Genomic DNA, 21,771 nt, shown 5'->3' with positions numbered 1-21,771 from the left:
CTTTTCATGGAAGCCATCCAATTTAAAACTGACACAATCTCAAACCATGTCGATGATCTCTTGAACTCCTGCACTGCTGAAATTGCAAATGTAATTGACGCTATTACTTCTGTTAAGGTGAAATTAATAAGTAAAAGGCAAAAGGCACCGTGGAGAAACACTCTATAACGGTCCAGAAAAGGGAGTGCCGGAAAGCAGAACGAAAATGGCGCAAGACAAAGCTTCACGTTCATTTTCAAATCTATAAAGAAAATATACACATTTATAATTTGAACTTGAGAAGTGCATGGCAGTCATTTTTCTCTGAGATCATCAACAGAAACAGTAACAATTCATGTGTGTGGCTTGCTACCATGGACAGATTTACTAACCCTCCTATTCCAATATCTCCAGAACTAGTTTATTTAAATTATTTAAATTAAATTATTTAAAAGTAAGGTTCAAGGCATCAGACTTGCAATTAACTTTTCAATGCCAAAGAATAATGTACCATCACTGCAGGCTTCCCAAGGTAACTTACTAAGTATGGAATAATTTAAGGCCATCAGTGTCAAATCACTGGAAGAAATTATCTCCAGTCTCAGTTCCTCCACCTGCTGCCTTGATGTTTTACCCACTAGCTTCCTTAAAACTGTTTTGAGTAGTCTGGTAAAACAACTCACTCATATAGTTAATCTGTTTCTCCAATCTGGCACTTTTCCAAATGCTTTGAAAACTGCAGTCATCAAGCCTCTCCTAAAGAAGAGCAGCCTGGATGCCACTGTACTGAACAACTATTGGCTGATTTCAAACTTGCCGTTTTTCAGTTAAGTTACTGATAAAGTTGTCCACCAACAACTTTTTAAAACTAAACAATTGCTATGATTACTTTCAGTCCCATCACAGCACTGAGACTGCACTCATAAAGGTAATAAATGACATCTACCTTAACATTGATTCCGGCAAAGTCTCTACTTTAGTGCTACAGGATCTAAGTGTGGCCTTTGACACAGTGGACCACACAATTTTTTAAGAAAGACTAGAAAACTGGGTTGGACTCTCTGGCACTGTCCTCAAATGGTTCAAGTCATATCTTCATGATAGGAAGTACTTTGTCTCAATAAGAAACTGTAAGTCAGAGAAGATGACTATGACACGTGGGGTCCCACAGGGGTCCATTTTGGGAGCCCTCTTGTTTAATCTCTGTATGCTTCCATTAGGCCAGATTATGCAAAAAAAAAACAAAGTAGCCTATCACAATTATGCAGATGACACACAGATATACATATCACTTTCACCAGGTGATTATGAACCTGTAGAACATCTGTGCCACTGTATTAAGCAAATCAATGATTGGATGCATCCTAATTTTCTCCAACTCAATAGCGATAAGACCGACATCATTGTCTTTGGGCCATGGAAAGAAAGGCAGAGTGTCCGCTCTCACCTTGGATCCCTCTCTCTCATAACTCAGAATCAAGCAAGAAACCTCAGGGTTATCCTGGACTCTGATTTAAATTTCCACAGCCACATCAAATCAGTAACTTCATCTGCCTACTATCATTTAAAAAACATTGCCAGAGTCAGGGCAATAATGTCACAGCAAGACCTTGAAAGGCTCACTCATGCCTTTATTTCCAGTAGGTTAGATTACTGCAATGGTCTGTTTGTAGGCCTTTCAAAACAAGCTGTTCGGCAACTTCAGCTTATTCAGAATGCTGCTGCGAGAGTCCTGACAAAAACCAGGAATTATGACCACATTACTCCAGTTCTTAAGTCCTTACACTGGCTACCTGTCACTCAGAGAATTTATCTTAAAATCTCGCTGTTTGTCTACAAATCAATCTGTGGCTCAGCGCCAATATATATCTGACATGCTTGTGTCATATGAACCTTCAAGGACCCTCAGAACATCAGGGGCCGGCCTACAGATCGTCCCTTTTATTGTAAATCTGTATCTTTTATTATGTTTTTATATTCTATTACTTTGTAAGGCACTTTGAATTGCCCTGTGTATGAAATTTGCGATACAATTACAGCAGCCTTGCCTTACCTTGCCTTACCTACCATGCTGATGCTGATGAGAACACACAAATTTCCACAAACAGAAGCAAATATCCCAACCAAGAGCAAGCCGAGTTTGTCTAATTTTGTTTAATGTGGGCTAATTCATTCCAGCCCATCTCTATTCTGTCTGGTTGTGCCCTTAGAGAGCAGTAAAAAGCAATAACCTGCTTTATACAGAGTTACCTTTCTGCCTCTCTGCCTCTCTGATGTCCTGGTCAGAGCACAGGGGTTAATAAGACCTCTGGCACAGTGAGAAATCTGTTAGCACCGTCTCAGTCTGCTGCTTCAGTCCACTCATGTGTCCTCTGACACATAGTTCTGTCAGCCAAGGGACAAAAACTCTGAATTAGATTTACCAGGTGAAGTTTAATCTACTGTAGATTTACATTAGTATATCATTATTAGAGGTAGTGGAAGTAACAGTAGTAGCAAGAGTAATACGAGTCTCTGCTGTTTGTTCACTCTCTGCAAAGTAAGGAAATCAGTCATCGTGATTTCCCACATAAAGAACAAAATGCTCTGCTGTTGAAAGTAGATTTCAAATGAAGTCATCCAATCTTGGTGGGAAAAGAGCTGACACCTTTTCCTTCAAAATGATTAATAGCACCAGCCCAAAACAAATCCTGTCACAGTTTGATGAATGGTAGGTAACGTAAAGCCCTTGAATGATAACGCTGACATATCGGATAATCTCAGTTTTAGCAGGATTGAATGATAAGATTCAGCTGAGGATTGATTGAAGTGCACACCATAGATTTTTGGAACAATTTCAGGTGTGTGTGCTGGTCCACCCCAGGGAGGGTGATTGTGAATTCAACCCCATCACCCTCTGCCTGTATGAACCATATGGAGGATCAGTCTCCCTGATGGAACAACAGAGCCGGGCTGAGGAGGAGTATTTCTTTACGCACTGCTGCTTTGAATAAAAGATCCGTGCCGGGATTTGCGCGTGACGGGCAGCGTCAACCCTGCACTCGTCAATTATGTAACGTGTACCGTGGCAGCCTGCCGTAACACTTGCCTCTCATCATCAGTATCTATGAAGACAGCGGAAGACTTTATCTGGGGTATCGGCGGATGAGAAGTGGAGGAAAGAGGGATGGTGGGATGGGAAAAGAAGGAAGCAGGTGTGCATGTGAGTGTGTTCGCGGTGTCAAAGCCGTGAAGAGATCAAACATTGTTCTGGGATGTTATCAGCTGCCTCTATTTGCAGCGGCAATGAGGAGAAGGGCTGTTACGTCAAGACTGTCACACTCTTATAACTAAATGTATGAAAAAAAACATGGTTTAACCATGAGATAAATGTAAACACAAAAATGGATTACACTGTCATAACAGCATTATTTTACAATTTTTGCCTTAATAGACCTTCACTGATGGAACTGTATTTATAGGCTTTAAGTTTTTAACATTTATGTCAGTCTAAAATGTTTGGTAAAACATATTGATCAAATAAAGAAGACTGGAAAATGACTTTGGTGTGTTTCAACGATGCACTACATCCCTGCCAACAACACTGAAATAAAGGTGACCGAGATGCTTCCCTTTCTTGTTTTTTCCCACTATGAGCCACAGTTCATTACACAACAATAAACACTTTGTTTATGCCCATTACTGTGTAATTAAGAAGGACATATTGTTAGCGGTAGCAGGCCGATAAAAACTCCAGGGGAGAACAACTGATTAATTGTTGACAATCCTAAGTCTAATTGCAGTTAACTGGCGAAAAAAACCCCACAACACAAGCATTCATGCATAGTGAGGCTTGAAACTGTGCGTGTGAAGTGGACTTCCACCATGAAGGTCATCCACTGATGCCGACTCAGTTACTGACAGTTCATGAAGTCAGCCTTGATAATTAACTTCTGTCAAAAAAAAAAAAAACCCAAGCAGTAATTACATCTCTAAATCTAACATCTATGTGTAAGAAACTTCAGAAAAGCTCTGGACTGAGAACGCAATTACTAATCAGTCGAAGCCTGAACAGCAACTGAGTGACGGTTTGGCTCCTGAAACACTTTCCCCCAGGGCAGGAAAGGAATTCAGCCAAATGTAATTGGCCACCACCACATTTCTGGTAAAATAAAGCAGTTATTTTTAGAAACTTAAGTATAAGGCCCCAATTTCCTGAACTGGGAATGGAAAGCCAGCTCAATTGGAGTGAAACTAGCCACTGGAGACAAGAAGAACATACCAAAAGTAATGGCTCCAGCATCTCAGAGGGGGGCCGTGTCTATTTTTCAGTCACGTTTGATTACATCGCTCACCCTCAACCACCTTTTGTTCCTGCGGAGAGAAAAACCCACTCAAGAGACTTCAGAGCGTACATCCACATTATCTTTGATTCAATTATTAGACTGCATATTTTTTAAAGTAACAATGAAAATTCTCATCTAGTTTGAAAGGAAATAAAACCAATTTCATTTTACATTATTCTATTATAGTCAGAACCATAACTACCACATGCTGTGTGTTGGCCTGTATGAAGATCAGGGCTTGACTGTTGAAATACCAGCTGTACACCCTCAACTGTCTTACAACATGGTAAAAATCTATTAAAAGTCCTGAATTCAAAATCCTTTTTAAATGAATAGTTCGACATGTTGTGAAATATGCACATTTACATTCCTAAAAAATAACATAAAAATAAAAATGCAAATATAGTGAGGCAAAATGGCAAATAATGAAAGCTAGATCCCAAACAAGAGTGAATGTTGGCTTAGCTTTCACTTTCACTGGCACTGACGAGCACTGAAGAAGAGATTGGGGAGGAGGAGCAACACAGAGTTGGCCAGTTTTCTGTTGGACAGGTATTGTAGGTGCTGGCGGCTAGCTTAGTTGTGTTTTACAAGCTGAAAAAAAAAATTGTAACGTAGCTTGCTGACAGTAGCTTGCTTGCGGTGTAGGGAGGACAGGCCAAGTTTGTGTTTGCAAGCAGTAACCAAAAATTCCTGTGTAGCATACATTTAAATAGGAAGTTTCCACCAGCAAGGGGAAACAGCTGGCCTGGCTCTGCCCAAAAATAACGTAATGTGTGGACTTGAAACAGTCATGGTACAAAAAAACAAAAGCTATAGACTGGCACTTTACCATTTCAACACTTGATTTAATAAAAGATAGAAAATGTTATTAAGCAAGCTTTAGCTACTTTTGGACAGAGTCAGACCAGCTATTTCCCCCTGTTTCGAGTCTTTATGCAAAGATAGATAACTAACTTCATGTTTACTGTACCATTAGGAGAGTGGTATTGAATGATTTTCTTATCTAACTCTCTGCAAGAAAGTGAATAAGTGTGTTTCCCAAAACTATTTCTGTAGTAGAATATGAATGGAAAAAAAGAAAAAACACTTTGCTGGAACGATTTGTATTTTTTTTTTTTTTTTTACTCTATATATATATATATATATATATATATATATATATATATATATATGTATGTATGCATTTTTGTGTGAAATATTCAATACTTAATTTAGATGGGAAATGATTCTTTGGTGGAACTGTTACCAAACATCTGTCAGGGAAGACAAAGGGCCTCACTGGCGTATTTTATAAGCTTATCATGTTTTTTTTAGGTGAAATATATTTTTCTGAAAAGTAACAGATAACTCCAGCTTTCAGATAAATGGAGTAAAGAAAGAAACACAATATTTTCAGCTCAAGTGTAATGAAGTAGACATATGAAGGAACAGTAAATGGAAAGACTCCAGTAAAGTACAAGCAGGCTAACTTAAAACTGTACAGTACCTCAGAAAATGTACTTAGATATGTCCCTCAACTTCCAGTACTGTAAGTCAAACATTTCAAACCACAGATTGAGCTCATTTGGCTGAAGGCTTGATAAAAGCTGCTGTATAAAGTATTTGTGTGGATCACCTCCACTTCGGTCTGCTTCACCTGTGCTGTTCTCGTCAGTTTCACTGCACACCCCACAGAGGTGGAAGGTGATGGAGGAATGGATAAAAAACTTCACAGAACCACAAAGACCTTCTCATTTCTATTGTATCGATATTCTCTCTCAATGTGCATGCTGGGGCCGTGGCAGGAAGCAGGAAGTCCGATGAGAAAGAGCGGGGCTGATGGAAGGGTAACACACGCTGTCTCTGAGCCGTCACTCTGCCAGACAGGGAGCCTCCATCCATCACTCCTCACTCTTCAGCACCGTCCTGCTCCGCTCCTTCTGCTATTGATGAAAGAGTCTCAGACCAAAACCCTGCATCTACTCCCTTTTTACCTCTGAGTGCGCTTGAGTCACACCTCAAATCAATCTAGCCGAGATTCAGCTGACTCCAAATGTCACCACTGTCAAACAAAGCTGATGTGCTTTTCAAGAATAGAAATGGCTGCTTCTCTCTTTGAGATTTATACTACAGGGTTTTCACGTTTCTGAGACGAAATCATAAACCTACAGTTACAATAATACATTTGAAACCAAAATAAGTAATATGCTTCACTGAGATGTCTCAGATCAATATGACCGTGTCTTACCTCCATCCAGTCCAGATAGAAATTGAGCAAGTCCCACAGTCTACGCCAGCTTGGCACTGACATGCACCTCAGTGTCGCCCAGAGTTTTATAGCTATAATTTAACATCAAATGTCCGGACTTTGCACACTGAGAGACAATTAAATCCTTGTTTACCCAAATGAATCATTAACTATTCTGGAAATAAAAACACTCCTCTCTCTACTACCGGCCATTTTGTTTACAAAAAGGCTATTGTTGATGGTGTTTACCAGAGTCAGAGTGATGAATCCAAAAAAATGCCCTTTGTAAAGATTTGCATCCTTCCTTTGTTGTGCTCTCTGGCCGGTGTTTGCAGCTTTATCGGGCCGGATGGAAAGCTGGCCGGTGCTACGCGATAGGCATCATGTGACAAACATGCATCAACGCTGGCAAACAACGGGCTGTTAAAGAGAGGAGAGATCGAGAGACAGAGAGAAGTCAATAAGAGTGAAAGTGAGAGAGAAGCAGGCAGGCAGGCGTAATTTCTGCTGCCAACACCTCCTGACATTGATGGGCAAGACCTGAAGTTACCTCGAGCGCTCCGAAAAAAAGACTCCAGCATCGGTGCATGACAGAAATTCATCCTAAATTTAACAGTCGTCAACAAAAACAAATTGACGTGGCAACAAAATGTCAGAAAAACAAGGAAATGTGTTTCAGGGAATTTGCTAGTGTAGAGGATCAAAAACATCTTACTCGGCATATTACTGGGAGTTCTATAAAGGCCCAGAGAGCGCAGCTTTTTTTTTGTTCTACTGCTACTTTCTCTTGTCTCAGCAACTCCTTTGAGCAAGGCACCTAACCTCAAAAGCACATGTGCACCAGCTCCGGGGTGTCAGCGTGTGTGAAACCTCGAATATGAAGTATTCAAAGTGTGTCCATGACAAATACAGGCAAAAGGAAAATTACCAATCTGGAAGAGCATAGGAGTGAGGCTCTCCAGTGAGTATTTAAAAACCCATAGACCATTTTCTCTCGCTCATTTCTAGGTAATGTCCTCTTAATCTGTGCAAAGCCTGGAAGAATCTCCCGGCACTATCTGGGTGATTAAACAGTGCTTTCTCGGCTACAATGGGGTGGAGCAGCCAGGCGATTTGGGAACTGCAATTAACATCTCAGAGATGAGCAGAGACTTGTGAAGGTGGGCACGGACCCCACAGGAAAAAAGAACACGTACAGGGAACACAAAAAATGTCACATTACAAGCTGCTTGTAAAGTGTCAGGCGTTATTGATATGTTGACGTGAATCAATACTTCCTTATCATCTCGGAGAATTTAAAGATATTAAATATCGAATTATATTCTTCAGAGATACAGCATCCTTTCAAAGCATGAGTGCACTTAACCTTTAAACTTGATCTAATAATTAGATTATATCCATACTGTGTGCCTCTCACAACTGAACAGGAGATCACTGCCATGCAGTTGCCAAATTTAAAGGAACAGTTCACCCCAAAATCAAAAGTACACATTTTTCCTCTTACCCATGGTGCTATTTAATAATCTAGATTGCTTTGGTGTGAGTTGCCGAGCCTTGGAGATATCGGCCGTAGAGACGTCTGCATACTCAGGCGCTCAGCTTGTAGTGCTCAAAGAATCAGGAAAATACATGTGAAAAACTCAACGGGGATGTCGTTTTCCAGAAATCATGACCAAGTTACTGAGCAGGTCTTTCTAGGAACTATTTTCTTTATTCCAAAATACACCCATCAACGGTACCATCGCACAAAGGGAAGCGTGTATCCATTGCTACCTCACCTAGCACCACTGAGGTCGCTAGAATTACAGCTCAGCCACAGAGGACACCATTGATCTTTACGTCTCTCATGCTTTCTTCTGTGTGGTCATATGGTTGGCAGATAGTTTGCTGGAGAGAAGATAGTTCCTACATGTAACTGCTCACTACAAGGTCTGTGGATTATCTTGAGCAAGCAGGTCATGATATCTGGAAAGAGACATTGCTGTTTAACATACTTTTTGGCACTTTGAGCACCACAAGCTGACTGCCATCTGGTTCCATTTTATTGGAGAGAAAGCAGACATCTCTACGGCTGATATCTCCAACACTCACAACAAAACGATCTAGATTCATAAATAACACTACAGGCAACAGGAAAAATATGTATTTTTGATTTGGGGGTGAAGAGACCCATAAAGGTCTGTTATGTACTGTGACAGAGTGATGAAGGCATTGCACAGAAGGTTGCAGTGGAGATGACTTTGCGAGATATGTATTACTGAAAAGAGGCAGATAATGATGTCTTCACTATCAACAATCTGCCCGCATCATGAACTTGTTGGAGGAAACAAGCAGCCCACGCTGACCTATCACAGTTATTGTAGTGTCTGTAATTGCTGTAGCTCAGACACGCAGTCACATTTATGAAGAAGTGTGCGTGAGCTACGTGCTTGGGCTCTGTGGCTGTGCCTTAACCCCCCTTACGACTATAAACCCAGCTTTAATAGCTGTCATTGGAGATGAAAACAGACAACAAGAAAATGTCATAGCCTTATGTGTTCACGACAATAATTAAGCACTAAAGAGCTGGTTTGGCTTCATGTGTTAAACAGAGAAATCTATTATTAGTTGTGTGCTATATCACGTTTCTGCCTGCTGTTCTCAGTCTGTGCACTGAGCTAAGCTAATCGGCTGCTCACTATAGCTTCATATTTATTGTGCAGACATGACAGTGGTATCAGACTTCTCATCAAACACTGAGCAAGAAAGAAAATACGTGTATCATCCAAAAAATGTTCCTTAGGAAAAAAAAAAATCTAATTTACATGTTTTTAATGAATGCACCATATGGTGTTATTCACTACAAATACATCATGTCCCAAACTGGATCGATAGATGTGTTGATTATAACACCGACAGCCGTATTCTTTGCAAATAATCAATCTGGTTTTGTAACAAGCAGTCTTAATGTCACAGCCACTATCCGGTCAGCCTAATGTGATCATTTGTTCGGCGCCCAGAAGACACTGAGAGAGCGGTGCTTTGATGAGCTGGCCTCAGCTCTGCTGCAACGAGCTGGCTCGGCCACTGATAACACGGCCGTAGCCGAAGGGAGAGAGAACCCCGTTACAAATAGCTTCATTAGCTCTGTCAGAATGTGCAGCTGAGGTGGTACATCTCGATTGACCCTGCACTGCCTCGGCTCCCCTCTGGGGTCAGAGCAATGCCCCCTCCTGGAATAAAATGTATCACTGCTCTTTTCACAGGGACTGTGTTAGAGCCCTGGCAACAAACACATGCACACACTGTCAAGACTGCAAGAGGCTAAATCTTATGACACTTTAATGTTAAGTGAATAAATTAACAATTATGCAAACTGAGGTTACAGAGATCAGACTGTTACACAAGTAACCAGGCTCTAGATGAATTTAGCTAATGGTGACTTCAAATACAGTTTAAATGGTCTTTTATGCGTGTGTTAGACAGTAAACGTAACTCCTAGTAACAAGCACTTCAAACAGCTGCAGGCCTGTTTCGGCAATGAATCGATAACACACAATCATATATACTGTATACACTAGGAACTTCATTCAAACAACATGGATTTGTGTTTGACTTGACATGATTGTCCTTGAAGAACTGATGCATTGTTCCTTTACTTGCTGTCACTGCAGCATGAAAACAACATATTTTCACTTCTTACAGGGAAACTTTGCCCAGTTTTCATCAGCTTTGCATCAAAACAATGTGGTTAGTATGCGTAAATGAACTATGGTTAACTCCCCTCCACTTTGCTAGCACACAGATCTCTCTGCTCAACTCTCAGCTCAAAGCCAAATTAGATTTTTGCTCTTGGGCTGATGCTTGAAGTGCATATTGTATTTCTGCATTAGGACACAGATTATAGAAGTGGATCAAGACAGATCCATCCCTCTCTCTCTCTCAAACTCAGACCAAATTCAGATCAAATGGTAAAACGAAGCAGTGCTGATCATATTTAAACCAGGATTATATGACTGTGTTGCCTTTTTCTCGCCTAAAAGGTTTTCATTATTGTAATACAACGTCATTTGTAACCAGTCAGCTGCCATGTTGTTTTTATACCGAAATTTGCCTTACTCCACCCACCAGTGCTTTTGTGGTCCTGTGTGGCACAGTGCATTCTGGTAGTTGTAGGTTTTCTACCTCTTGAGCAAAAGCAAATGTCACAGCCCCTTTTTCTCTTTTTTCTTTGGTCATGTAGCAGCAATTCAAAAGGATTTCTACGGCATAGACAGCCTAGTTTTATGAAAAATAAAAATAACCTATTCCCACCAGTGAATTACTTCTTTAAGTAAACTCAAGATATTATAATTATTGCTGTTTTACTTTTGTTAATCATATTTTTTTGCTATAGTGTGAGCAGATATTGACTTGTAAGAGTGAATATAAAAACCACATTATTACTGAATGTTGTCCAGACTGTTTAGGACTTGCAGATATGTTGATCAATAGCATTTCTTCATTATGATATATTTTTTTCAAAACAGTAATCCAGGGGCATTAGTTGCATGTAAGTATTATAAACATCATTTCTAGGAGATGGGGTTGCTCATTACAGCAACAACCATACTCAGCGTGTGTATCCTGTGTAGCTAAAGCATGCATTCAGAATTAAATCTCCTGCTTCAGAGTGACCTTCATCAAGGTGTAGCTTCACGCACATTATACCTCATTAAGAAAGTTGGAATCTTGTGCATGCCTTCACCTAAAATGTTACTGACAATGTCACTGTGTTTAGACACACTCAACGCATTTAGAAAATGCGGTGGAATCAGTCTTAAGTTATTTTAATGAAAAAATAACCTCTTTTTTTTTTCAAAACATGAAGCCAAAAGTAAAGCCAGAATGTTTATGGATTAAAGCTGATGTCTCTTCTTATTTTCTATTTATTACAGGTAACCACTGCACAGTCAAATGAGGAAGGGTGGACAGCAAAACTCCAATAATTGGTTCATTCATGGTGACATTGAGACTCAGAGTACACAGTATCAAAGATATGTGTAAACAGCATAATCCAAATAAGACCCACTCCGAAGTATGGCCAATAGCTGGATTACTGTGTGTGTAGTAGCAAAGCTACTGTTATCCTGCAACTGCAGGAGGAGGAAGGAGGAAGAAATCAACAGGAGGAGGAACAGGAGGAGAAGGTGGAGGAGCAAGAAATGAGCCGGGACGTAAGTGGCAGTGATTGAACTAGTGCACGTCCGCCCTCATTCATAAACAATAATAACATGCCACACGCTTGTGGACGATGCGTCTTCAAGACAATGAGCAGTGCTGGCACACATCCCAGCAACACCAGTGAGAAACTCTTCACGAAGGGTCTAATCACAACAAAACAGAAAACAAAACAGCCGAAAACAAAGCTAAAAATCAAAGATTTACACTTAACGGGTGCATAGTGAGTATTGACAGAATCGTAAGAAGGCCATTTGCCACATTTGGATTCAGGAAGCTCTTTTTCAGCACTGTGACAATGTTTTACAAGAAACGTGATTACACACACAATGTACAGTATTGATTAGTAAAAAGAGGCTTCTTTGTAGTGCAAATGGCAGTGGAACAGGTCTAACAGAGCAGAGATAACACGTCATTCAAGAGAAGAAGAATCCAATCACAGGAGCTGAATCACGCTCCTGATGACAAAGATAAAGTTCAAACACAGATCTTAAAATGGATATCAGCTTTCATCGCTGCATCATATTTCCACAATCAAATCCGAGCAAAGATAGATATGCTTCACACTTGCAAAAACAACACAAAGACAATGTGCTCTGGAAGATGGGATTGTATTGTTTTGCAGAGTAAATGAGCCAAATGATTTCTGACATGGAGTCAATAGCACATAACCGCCCGACGCGGTAACAGTAATCAAAGAGCATTTTGGGAATGGCAATTACAGAGGCATCCTGGGAAATAAAGGCAAACTAAGGACACGGTCATCCAATTTCAGAATGATGCATGTACAGCATCCTTATCAGAGCGGACGCCCACAGTTAGAACGGCCCGTTACTGTGAGCCTCTTCAGCTGGCTGAGAGTCGGCAGCTGTGGGGTTCACCAAAACAAAGCGCAAATTAGACTCATATCTTAGCCGGGAAAGGAGTGAGAACATGCCTGCTTAGACAGGAGGCCTCCTTCTAATCACTTTGATCAAAGTGCTGACAGTGAAATCTGCGACAGACTTCTCAGACTGTGTAAATCCCAAATGTAAGTTGATACAAACAAAGAACTCCTAATTAGTGTTCAGATCACAGAGGGTATGTGAAGTGACGGAGGTTGCAGCTCTCCTTCAGCTTCTCAGCATCAGTCGCGCAAGGTTGAATCTGGCATGCATAAGTTGCGGTGTATGCAGACGCCCTCGCCCTGTTTTCCACACTCAGGCGTCTTATTCTAGGGTGTCCTCCAGGGCACAGCGCCGCACAGAGCAGTGTGGTGCATGACTGCAGCTAGTCTGATTACCCATACTGATGTGCAGTCTGGTTCACACAGGCTTCATTTCTCAGGGAGCTATGAGGTGAGTTCATGCTGCGTGTGATCCCCGAAGATGTCCCACTGAGTCAGGCTGCTCCGCCCCTAGTGCTGCCAAAATATCTTTAAACAAGGAGACTCCTTGGGTCTCCACAATGCATTAAATCACACATTTAAAATAGAAGCATGAGTCACTTCAACCACCAAGCACTGTAAACATGCAGGAGTAGTCTTGGGGATATTACAACTACAGCTAATTTTGATACAAAGACAACATCTCCTCACATTCTATACAATGGCAGAGAGTTGTGGGCTACTTAAGGATAATGTTGTGGTACTTTACTTAAGTATCTACATTTCTGCGTCTTTATACATGTATTCCTAAAACTACTGGGAAAATCTACTTTTGTCCACTACATGTATTTCAAGGAATAGCTGGACAATGCCGACTTTTGCTGGTGTGAGTTAAATGAGATTAATACCCTACACCCTCCTTATCATACAGAAACAAACTATATTTTTCTTTTGCTGGTCGAAACACCATCGTGCAATCTATAAGTATGTCAGCACTTGATTAAGTCGATATTGTATATATATGTTTGCCCCCCCCCCCCTTAAAGCCTCTTGACTCAGTGTTTCACAGTGGGCTGTGCTTCACAGTTATGGCTCAGGAGGCAGAGCAGGTCATCCACTAATCTGAAGATTGTAAGTTTGATCCCTGGTTCCTTCAGTCCACATGTCTTAGTATTCTTGGGCAAGATACTGAACCCCTACCAATGGCTGTTCCATTTGTATGTGAATGCATGAGAATGGATGCTGAGTAACAGGTGGCACCCAGTATGGAAGCGTTGGCCAGTGTGTGAATGGGTGAATGTGACATGGTGTGTTAAAGCACTTTGAGTGACTGAAAGACTAGAAAATCGCTATACAAGAGAAGGTCCATTTACAATTTACCACTCATCACAGGTGATAGCCTACATTTCTCACTCACTGCTGCATGTTGTATGACAAGGTGGGATGGTCCTATTTAACAAACAAAATTGCATGCCTACAATTAGCCGATAACGCTGTCCTACTTAAGTACAATTTGGAATGCAAGATTTGCTTGTAATATTTTCACAATGTGGTATTTTTACTTCATTTAAGTAGCCAATCTGAGTACTTCCTCGGTCACGTATGACAAGACAATGTCAGAATTCAAGGCAAGGCAATAGTTAGGTATAGTTATAGTTATTATTAGTTATTTTTGCATTGTGCAGCTTCTCATTTCCCTGTTTATTACTTCTGTGCTTTGTATTTCTGCAACAAACTTTGAGCTGTTCTGACACTGGCTTAAAATCTTATTACATTTCAATGCATTTGATGCATTTTGTGTTTTTGCAGCATTTTACAGAAATTTCAGCCAACTTCAGGCTGCATTTTGGCCTATATTTCTTCTTGGCTGTTTAACTCTGCTTCTTCAGGCTTGATCTTAAATGCCCTTTTATGTGTTATGTAAAAGCGTTTTCAATTGCCTTTTGTATGAAATGTGCTACATAAATTAACTGGCCTTGCCTCGACTGTTCATAAAAGCTTGTGAAATGACTACTCACAGATAATTAGAAGGTCGTTTTTGCAGTGCACTCTTTTCTCAATGTGCTTGTTTAGATGTCAAATATTCATGTAGAAATTTGACTACTGACCCCCTGTAGGTGACTGTAGGTTAATCACTGAAGCCTGTTACTGAGGAATTTGATCAAAAATCACAGCTGGCGGCAAAAAGAGTTCTTGGCACCAAACAACTAGCAGTAGAAAATTGAAAACTGTGTCAACATTACAAAATTGACCCGTACTGTAGATGAAGGATGTATCACAGGATAGTGGCGTGGGGGGAAACCATCTCCAAACTCCTCAGTATACACACTATTCCCAGAACAGTAAGAAATAAGTGAAGCATGTGATGACTGAAATGAAACAAAGTGGTACAAATTAGTTTTTAGCAAATGTGCTTTGCCAATGTGTGACTTCATTGTTCAATAAAAGTCTCCCGGAATGCCTCTAAAATTGGATCAAGGATGCACAATGTAACTCTGAAATAAAGTTAATTAAAAGTTAATGTCTTAATTATGGCAATGTGACAGCAAAGTAACACTTTCTACAAACATTCAACAGGCAGTTTTCTATTGTCACGCAGGCAGCAGTGCACAGCGTGAAATGAATGGTGAAACTTTGGCAAACCTACATAAAGTCGCCTTTGTTTGTACCCGAGCCTTTGAGTGGCTTATGGAACATAGGCTGCTGATAAAGTGCTTGCATCCATCCCCTTCTGTCTTGGGCCATCTGGATCCGGGCGATGCCATGGCAGTCATCCTGCCTTCATCTCCCCTTCAGGGCAGCAAATTACCACCAGCCAAATGCTGATAAATTTTGGATGCAGCCAGTAAATCTGTCTGCTCTACCAGCTCCTTTGGCAGGTCACCAACCTCATTCTGAGGTTCTATTCTTAAAATCTAGTCGATTGATAAAATATTGAAAGTTTCCAGTCGATTTTGTAGGCTGGATGAGTCAGTATAGCTTCCTACTGGATTGACTTGTGGGCTCCATGTCAAAGCAGGATTTCTGATCCCTTGCTGTTGTGGCTGCCTTTGTGGTCTGAACGTTTGATACAAGCAGCATAACTCTATGTATTGCACACACTTGTATGAGCATTAATAATGCATTCATTCCTAATCATTTGCTCAATTTCAGCCTTCATTGGCTGTGATAATCACTTCCTCTGAATCAGTTCTCCATCTTGGATAATTTGAAGTCATTATTTCACCAGTTGTTCTCTGTGAGAAATTATTCAGCCTCTGCATCACTTCCACGATTGGCTTCTCATCACAGAGAGATTCAGATTATTCTCTTCTGCTATTATGGAACAGAAAAGGAAATCTGGGCGGCTTTCCTGTTCAGCACTCCCAATGTGTATGGCAACAGTAGAGACATGCTTACAAGGCAGATGACAGGGAAAACAGTGGTGCCCATGCATACTCAAATGAAACCTATTCTGCTGCACCCTCAATCATCCACAGCACTTGTTGACGACGCCAGCTGCAACAACCGCGGCAGGTGTGCCTGAACAAAACAAACCACTTCCCCGCGCTCAGGTACGACAGATGCCGTTCTCAAACACGTGCTGCTAGCTCCGATCCTCGGAGAGCCTTGAGCGAAACAAACAACATTAACAGAAAATAGAAAGCTGCACAGTCTTACCTAGTGTTTGCAACACATGGGACGCAGTGTGTGTGAGCCCACATGGGAAAAGAGAGATTAATCTATTACAGAGGGGAGGTTGGCACCAAACAAGGAGCAAGGTCATTCCCAGACACTGGTTACATTGTGTTTAGTGACAGATGTGTGAGATACTGTGGAGCTGTCAGTAAGAGGAGGACAAATGTACTAAATAAGAGAACAACACACAGAGCTCCACATGGAAGCTAAATCCAGACTAATTTTAATGGTTTTTTCCATTGTTATAATTCATTGGCATAGATTCATATATGGTTGATATGGATCAGGGAAAGCTAAAATACTGTATCTCAACCAACAATATGACTTGTTATCTCAAGACTAAAAGTGATACTTACTATGGTTCAAACCGATCTGCTCTCACTCAATGCACTCAACGTCAAATCATCTCTTATTTTCAAAATGTCCTGTTATGAATTTATTAACAGACTTAATTCTGCTGCCATCATTTTATGCGTCTTTGTGGCACGGGAAGTAAAGAAAGTCAAGTAAAGAAAACCTATTTATTAGCATATGTATTTCTTGGTGAATTTGCGAACCCAGAAAGATGCCTTATAAGAAAGCTTTGTAAATATAACCATTAGCTGTAGGCTATGTTTTCTTTCTAATTGTTAAATTTACTTTAAATTTTGTTGTATTTAAGGAATTTTGAAGTTGTTTTAACTAACTGTAAATGACAAGTGAAAATAAGTTGTTCTTTCTAAGTGTTAGCAACTTAAGTAAACCAAGTTACTCTGACTTAACTGATGAGCTGCGTTTACTGGGATGACTTTGGGATAGTAATCGCCCTTAGAGAAATAAAGTAAGCACAATAAAGAAAGATCAGTTGGTTGACTCCTGGCGTCCCAGGTCGGGCTGTTGCAATGGATGGACAGACCTTGTTGGGGGCCATGAAGACACAAGACTCTGATGCAAATTTAAAAAATGCACTGCAGGAATTTAATGATGCCACCAGCAGCAACATGCCCAGATGAAATCTTCATAGTAGCTTGAACTCCAAAGATGTAGCAGGATCAAGGACAGATGGAATTTGGTTTTTTCTACTTTGTTTAAAAAATGACTAATAAATCTACCTTCTACCTTATTCAAATAATTTCATTTTTAATTATGCCATATGGAGCATCTAAAGACAAATCCAGTGTTTGTGAAAATAAGTGAAATGATTCAGACACTATGTTTAAAAAAATCATAAGATTTCAACAGGGCTCTATAGCACAGTTTTATCACCAGAAAAAATCTAACTTCAGTCAACTTACAAGCTGAATGAAACACTCCATTAAACTATGTATACTATGCATCTTTGAACTGTAATGAACGAAACAACACATTATGCTATATCTGCATTCTGCTGGTTGCAAATTTGTCAATCACATTTGTATATTCTTAAACATGTGAACATAACAGAATTTACAGATAATTATTTTATTTTATTTTATCTTAAAATTTAATTTAATTTTAGTAAGATCAACTTGTCAGAGTGTAAACTTTAGTTGCAAATACTTAAGTTAGAACAACTTCATAAAACTAAGTAAATACAACTTAATTTTACAAAACTTAATTAGATATAAAGTTAACATAACGAGACTAATAGTTATATTAATTTTTCTATTTCAAGGTAAACAGTTTCCCTTTTTTTTGTTTTTTAAGTAAGATCAACTTGTCAGACTTAAAGTTGCAAGTACTAAGAAATTTGCTTTACTGGTTTGGTTGACATTAAAAGTGTGTTGTGACAGAGTTGTCTGATAAAATGTGCATGTTTGTGTATATGAGTGTGTGAAAAGAGAGAGCAATATCATCCCCCAACACTCTTCACTAGAGCATTTACTATGGCACCTAAGGCTATACCTACTCGTTTACAGGGAGGAAGACAGGTTAATGAAAAACTATCGATTCTCCCTCTGTATCCCCGGAGATGAGAGGAAGTAACACTAATACTTCCGAACTTTGTTTTCCTCTTCTTTCGACATCCCCGGTCATTCAGTGGTCACTCCAGGTCTTTGGGGACGAGGAGAACAGAGGGGGGGATCTATGTGAGCAGCGATGCCGTCAGCGGCGTTTAGCGAAAGAATAAAGGGAGGACAATGAAGGTGAGGAGGAACAGAGGGAGCAGTCAACCCTGGCCCGACTCGGCTCCTCTCATTCAGAATAGAGAGAAGGAGAGAGAATGAGAGCGGGGTCCTTTACTCTCATTTTACTCTATTTCACTCAGAGCAACCATTTCTGCTCTCTACCTGTCATCTGACTGTGAAGAACAGGTGAAGAACAGACCAATCTATACCAGCACGTCCTTCTACTGTACATAGATTAGATATCACCATCTTTTAAATGGATATGATGCGTCCCTACACAGGTTGTCTATGAACTTCGTTTTTGTCGGCTAAAAAGCAAGGCTCCAGATTAAAATAGATATCAGAGAAGGAATTGTGATATATACCGTAGGTAAGCTTTTGAAGCTGTTATTTTTATGGGGTTTTTTTATGTTAAAGGTTCTACTAAAAGACGTTTCATCCATTTGTATGATTGATTTTTTTGCCCATTAAAATATAGTTTAATGATGGGCTGAATGACTTTAAAACTGTTATATTTTTATAATGAAGATTTCTTTGTTTCCCTGCCACAAAATGGGGAATAAATAACAAAAACAAAATAAAAAACACCAGTATAAACTATCACCCAAACTGATACAATAAACATTTGTACTGATATCATTCCAGAATTCCACAATTGGTGCAACCCTGATTTTTAATGAACAGTCTGTGCTACAAACTCTTTTGCGAGTGCTCCAACTTACATCTTTAGTACTCCATTAAAGCCACAAACTGAAATGCAAGACTGTGCACTGATGCAGAAATGGCTGATAAAAACCCACCTAAAACGACCCTTCCTTGCTGGATGAGCTACAGTGTGCGGCTTGGCCACTGGAAAATCTGACCATGGGCTTTCTTTATCATTTACGGCTAAACCAGAGCTATATTCACACTCACAGATTGGCCCCTATACACTATGCGATAACAACAATCTTGCAGGTTCATTGCATTACACACTGTGTGTGATGGGTCTAATAAAATCTTGGTTGCAATCTCTGGCAACCAGCTGGATTGTGGGTATACGCTGTGGCTGCAGTGCTTCCAGATTTTAACACGCCTTTGTCAATAACAGCCTAAAGCTGTAGTGTGCATAGTGAGTGCATAGGTCTTCAGCTGGTGGTCTAATATGACTATAGCACAATAGGATAAAACCAGCAGCCTACAAGCCACCTGAAAAGGATGACAGAGATCAATGACTGTGAGGCAGATCCCCCCCCCCCTCACAAACCTCCATGTGTGGTCTCCCTGGAGCCCACAGGTCTCGCTGTGGGCCCATACTGGGAATCAGTGGAGGGAGAAATTGTCACCCGTCAACAATCAAACAAAATCAGCTCCTGCCAGGAAAACGTCACGGTGTTATGTTTTGATCCTCCCTTGTCTGTTAAAAACGTATCGAGCCGTAAACCAGCCAGTAGATCATAACTGAAGAATTTGTCAGGGGGGAAGGAATAAACTGTATCTGTTAAAAAAGATACTCTTCACTGCAGCACTGTACCCACCGACTGCTTGGTGGAAGACTATACTTGCACTGGCCGCTTCCTTTGGTGTAAATAACTGAGTGCATTATTACAACAAATGCATCATCTACATCTGTTATTTTCAGGTGTGTATCAAAATTGCAGTGAGTCACATTAAACATCATCATGACAGCATGAAAAGTCCTTCTTGACCCATATATATGCCCCTCATATACAAAGTGCTCTTCATTTGCATTGTTCTGTTGTTTCCCAGTGGAGATAATTGAGGATATTTTGGCAGGTCACTTCAGTGTTGAGCCTGTTGAAATTAGAGCTCATGTACTTGAGAGGGGCTCTCTCTCTGTTCTCCACAATTACAGCTATGCGAGGCTGACAAAGAAGCTCAAATATGACATCTCACAAACACACTCAAAACACATGGATATTTACACGCAGATTGCCAAATTTACCTTCATTGCCTTTCTGCCTTGAAGGGACAAGTCACCTAAACTCAATAATACATATTTTTACTCTTACCTGTGGTGCTATTTATTAATCTAGATTGTTTAGTGAGCTGCAAAGTGTTGGAAATATCAGCACTTGACTTGAGAGGAAAATGATTTGATTTTGGGGTAAACTGTCCCTTTAACTGGTGTCAGTTAAAATGTTGTAATACAAGTTAGAAAATAAGATCAATACCACTATCAGGACTGTACATTATAGATATGGCTATAGATAGCAGCCATTTAGCTTAGCATAAAGACAAGAAACAGCTCTGTCCAAAGGTAACAAAATCCGCAAACCAGCACCTCTAACGCTCACTGATTAACACTTTCCATGGAGTCTTTCAACAACTGTATTTAACATATAAACATGAGAGTGGCAGCAGATAAGTGTATTTACATAAATTTCCAAATATTCCTTTAAGCTGGAACTAAACTACCCCTAAAATAAGTGAAGACAAAGACGACAAAATCCTTCTATATCTCTCGTTTATAGGCATTTAATGTTCTGTGGACATCTGGAATTGTTTAAAAGCAATATAATTTTAAAGAGGGTTTTAAAATCTGATGCTTATGGACTATACTCACATAGTTTGTCCTCAATATTCAAAACAGCTTTCCAAAGAATTTCATGATTAGTTTAGTGGGAAAGCAGCTCATCTAAGTTCAACTGAAACATCATGGGATAGCCAAATTCCTCGAAATTGCAATTTAAGACAAGTTGAGTTAAACTCAAATAAATATTGCATGTCAATCTCACAAAGGAAAAGACAAAGATACAGTATTATGAATATGAAAATAAATAAGAATGTACACAAACAATCAGAATTCATCTCAGCATCTGTAAACAAGCTCCTGCAATTTTTACTTATTACTTACAATCAAGGCACGCCTCATCCGCCACCTCGTGTTTACACCGCCTCTGTCTACAACAGTATAATCCCCGGGCCTCTTTCACATAAATCAATAACAGGAGTCAGAGTGCCGGTGCTCCAAAATAACTTGTGGAGCTCACCAAATCTAATGTGGGAGAGCTTATTGACACTGGAAGCACTGGAAGGTTGCAGAGTCCAAACATGATTTGTTTTGTTGTTATTTCAACTCATCGCATTCTGCCTCTCGGTGCACAGAGACTTACACAGACTTAAGTGTGATGATATATGAACCACAATGACTAGACTACAGCCTCACTGTTAAAGCGCAGGAAGCTGGCTGTGTGTGTGTGTCTCCAGATAAATAGTAACAAGACAGAGACACTAATCCTTCATCGAGACAAATCATTTTCATATAGTCGGTTTCCAGTTACCTGTTTTATGCGCATTTTAAATTTGCACATAAAAAAAACCCCAAGGAAACACTGAAAACAAAGTAATGACAAAAACACTGCAAAAAAGTTTTAACGCTTGGCGGAGGTGGAAAAGTTATTGTAT

At 40.0% G+C, this 21,771-nt stretch overlaps 1 protein-coding gene across 7 annotated transcripts in view; it reads right to left on the bottom strand.

Moving 5' to 3' along the window:
* Nucleotides 1-21,771, bottom strand: part of arvcfb (ARVCF delta catenin family member b) — a 253,471-nt gene that overhangs the window by 162,808 nt on the left and 68,892 nt on the right. Inside the window, exon 1 of one of the 7 annotated variants that reach the window (XM_088077120.1) lies at nucleotides 6,535-6,699. The exons of the other annotated variants lie outside the window; for them this stretch is intronic. The gene's annotated coding sequence lies outside the window, so the exon portion shown is untranslated. Of the gene's footprint in view, nucleotides 1-6,534; nucleotides 6,700-21,771 lie in introns of those variants that run through there. 7 annotated transcript variants of the gene reach the window in all.

This window comes from Plectropomus leopardus, chromosome 4 (genome assembly GCF_026936395.1).
Source record: "Plectropomus leopardus strain MGB_pleo_1.0 chromosome 4, ASM2693639v1, whole genome shotgun sequence".
NCBI lineage: Eukaryota > Metazoa > Chordata > Actinopteri > Perciformes > Serranidae > Plectropomus > Plectropomus leopardus.
This window is presented reverse-complemented; position numbering and strand designations above follow the sequence as displayed.